This window comes from Empidonax traillii, unplaced genomic scaffold (genome assembly GCF_003031625.1).
Source record: "Empidonax traillii isolate 1590-97213 ecotype Southwest subspecies unplaced genomic scaffold, ASM303162v1 scaffold659:size354235, whole genome shotgun sequence".
NCBI lineage: Eukaryota > Metazoa > Chordata > Aves > Passeriformes > Tyrannidae > Empidonax > Empidonax traillii.
In genome coordinates this window covers 111,339-115,178 of record NW_020955852.1, presented here as the reverse complement: position 1 = coordinate 115,178, position 3,840 = coordinate 111,339, and the positions used below count along the sequence as shown (strand labels likewise).

The window sequence follows — 3,840 nt, the reverse complement described above, 5'->3', positions numbered from 1 at the left end:
ACATCTCCAGTGACGCGACGGCGCCCCCTGCTGACTGTGGCTGGAACTGCACCAAAGAGTGCTAAAAATTGAACTATTTGATTTTCTTTTTTTGCCGGTTTTATCGGTTTTGTTCTTGAAGGGGATTATTGGTGGGTATAGGGGTATTGCTTGGTTGTTTTACTTGGTTTTTTTTTCCCTTCCTTTTTTCCCTCGTGTTACGTTAATACACACATACTTAATAAAGGGCTGTTATTTTTCCTTTTTCCCTTTTCCATAATTTGCTTTCCTTCAATCGGAGCCTCTTAATTTCGAATCTATAATTGCTAAAAAAGAAGGTTTGGGTCTTTTTCTCCTAATCCATCCTCAGCAAAAGACCCTTGTCTCAATTAAACTGAGACACTGGGTTTATCCAGCCAAGAGAAGAGAAGACTAGATCTCATTACTATCTCCAACTGTCTAAGGAGGTTTATAGAGAAAAATGAGCCAAGCTCTTCTCTGAGATGCACAATTAAACAAGAAGCAACAGACTCAAACTGAAACAACAGAAATTCTGACCGGAGAGGATAAAATGATTCTTCACTCTTATAACAGTTAAGCAGGGTGGCCAGAGAGACGGTAGGATCTACACCCCTGGAGGTTTTAAAAAATCACATGGACAGGACCTTGTGCAACCTGATCTAGCTTGTAGTTAAAGCCACTTCAAGCAGGTTGGACTACAGATCTCCAGAGGTCCCTTGCAAGCTACTTTTTTCTATGGTGCTGTAATGTTATTTATACAAACAAAACTACAATATGCTTGCCTGCTAATGTCTAAATAAAATAGCCGTTTCAAGTCTGTGTTAAATGAGTTGCTTTCCTGCCATTATTGCATGCCAGGGTGCTGACGATAGGAAGCAAGAAAAAGTGAAGCTTGTACTTCTATCCTGATGTGTTTTCTTTCTAGTGAAAAGAGTGGGATCCTATGTGTCTGTGTTTCCATTCTACAGGTGTGAACTATTTCTAAACTAGTATGTTAGACTGTCAATAGGGGAACAGCACAAGAATCTGAAATCAGCAAGAGCAGCTCAAACAAGAGAATCCACTGAAAGACTGCATACAAGCTTTTGCATCGGAAGTAGCTCCATGTATGATAGGTGGAAGCGGCACATCTCCATAGAGTAATATTAAAGTATTAAATTGTAGAATCTTTTAGGTTGAAAAAGACATTTAGGATCATCACATTCAACTGCTAACCTAGCACTTCCAAGTCCATCACTAAACCATGTTCCTAAGTGGCTACATGACTTTTAAATACCTCCAGTGATGGTGACTCAAGCACTTCACTGTTCCCATGCTTGATAACTCTTTTTTGGTGAACTAATATCCAATCTAAACATGCTAGCTTTCTTTCACACTTACTATAGTTAATAAACTTTTCAGGTATAAATCTGAGAGTGCCAGAGACCATGACGCTGTCACCTTGACATGCTGTGAAGATGGTTAGGCATCTGAATTTCCTCTGCAGAGTCTCTGTAATTGCACCTATCATCAATATTGCCTTCAGTTACTGGTGGTGAAAGGATAACACTTTTGTGCTATTAAACCTGAGTGTTTTTTTGGGAACATCAGCACCTGATTCTTTCTGTTCTTCATTCATGAAAACCAGGAAGGACAGCCTATGTTATCTCTATCAGCAACAGTAAAGAAATCATGTTTATGTGCTGCTGGCTGTTTCAGTTCTGCTAAATAAACACAGTAACCCTGCAGTCATACTTCAATTCTTTTAAAATGGCCCCATTCAGCAATGGGGCAGCAACGAGGAGATTCACAGCTAAACAAGTCACCAGTTTTTTGTTTTATCATCAACAAAGAGACCAGCATCTCTGTGACTCAGACTTCATGGCACACTCATCTTAGCCCTGTATAAGTCAACTGTTGAACTCACAGGGCTTTTAAAGTTCCAGATTTATAACCTTTCTCTTTTAGATCCAGTCTGCCCTTCGTAGTGCCTTCCCATCCTCATGCATCTTCTGAACTGTGATGTGCTCATGGCTGGAGATATAATGAAGCAGAACTTGGAATTCCATACCCTACAATCACTCCTCTACTTGGTCTAATCAAGGTAAGTGCAATTTTTAAAGAAGCATATAATTTACATTATTATTTAATATTGTCTGTTTAAAATTGTAAAATATTTATTCTTCTGAAGGAAAATAACTAGTTCTTTCAATAATTAGTTTTTGTGGGGTGAGTTCAAACAGAACTTTAAAATATTTTCTCGTTGTCAAGGAATGGCAATGTAACCTAAAAAAATAAAATGGCAATACAAAATTTTCATAAATTTACTTGCCTAATTCTGCCTGTATTCAGAGTCTGAACCATTAAAACTTATGAGTTGTTTTAGAAGAAGTGTACATTAGGGAGTGTTTCAGCCTCATAGAGCTCAACAGTAGTGATGATAAGGTTGAGTGCCTATGGGTAAGAATCAGGGGGAAGGCTAACAAGTTAGGTAGGAATCCTGGTGGAAGTCTTTTACAGACAACCCAAGTAGGATGAAGAGGCAGATGAAGTATTCTAAATGAGGTTGGCTGATGTTTCATGATCCCTAGCCCTTGTTCTTGGGAGATACTTGACTTTGCCAGATGTCTGCTGGAAACTCAATGCAGCAGAGAGAAGGCAGTCTAGGAGGTTTCTGGACTGTGTAGAAGATAACTTCCTGGCACAGCTGGTAAGCAAGCCTGTCAGGGCTGATTCCCCATTAAACCTGCTGTTTACAAACAGAGAAGAAACCTGCTGGTGGGAGATGTGGGGGTTGGAGATCATCTTAAACACTGCGATGACAAAAGGATAAGTTTTCAATTCTTGGTGAAGTAAGGGAGGGGGTCAACAGAACATCTACTTTGGACTTCCAGCAGATGGAAACAGTCATTAATAACAAAGGGGTCCAGGAAGGCTGGACATACTTCAAGAAGAAAATCTTAAAGGTGCAGGAGCAGGCCATCCCTAAGTGGCAAAAAATGAGACGTTGGGGGAAAAAAAACGGCCTGTCTGAACAAGTTTTCCCAGGAACTTAGGGGAAAAGAGAGTTTATGACCCTTGGAAGAAGGGGCAGGAAGCTCTGAAAGAGTACAAGGATGTTGTTGGATCATGTAGAGAGAAAATTAGAAGGGTGAAGCTCAGCTAGAACTCAATCTGGCCACTACTGAGAAAGATAATAAAAAGACTTTTTTATAAATACATCAACAACAAAAGGAGGGTGAAGGAAAAATCTCTTAACTGGGCACAGAGGGGAACATTGTAACCAAGAATGAGAAAAAGGCTTAATGCCTTCTTTGCCTCAGTCTTTAACAGTAAGACCAGTTATCCTTAGGGCAACTGGTCCCCTGAGCTGGTAGACAGGGACAGGGAGCAGAATAGATGCCCTGTATAATCCAGAAGGAAGTCGTTAGTGACCTGCTGAGCCACACAGACACTCGTATGTCTATGAGTTCAGGTGAGATTCATGACAGGGTACTGAGGGAGATGGCAGAAGAGCTTGCCAAAACCACTCTTTGTCATTTATGATCAGTCCTGGCTAACCAGAGAGGTCCCAAATGACTGGAGGTTGGCCAATGTGACGCCCATCCTCAAGTAAGTTCGGAAGGAGGATCCAAGGAACTAGAGGCCTGTCAGCCTGACCTTGGTGCCTGGGAGGGTTATGGAACAGATTATCTTGATGCAATCACACAGAATGTACAGGATAACCAGGGGATCAGGCCCAGCCAACACAGGTTTAAGAAAAGAAGGTCCTGCTTGACCAACTGTCATAGTTCTGATTTTAGAAAGGAATTTTGCCTTTCCTTTCCCCTTCTTCCCCCCCCCCCCCCCCCCCCCCCCCCC

The 3,840-nt window shown here is 41.3% G+C and overlaps 1 long non-coding RNA gene across 1 annotated transcript; it reads left to right on the top strand.

Annotated features, from left to right (window-relative positions):
• Nucleotides 1-403: 403 nt before the first annotated feature.
• LOC114065432 lies at nt 404-2,117 on the top strand. Its single transcript, XR_003572969.1, has 3 exons — nt 404-597; nt 969-1,115; nt 1,948-2,117. It is a non-coding gene; the product is annotated as an uncharacterized LOC114065432 (long non-coding RNA).
• Nucleotides 2,118-3,840: the final 1,723 nt, after the last annotated feature.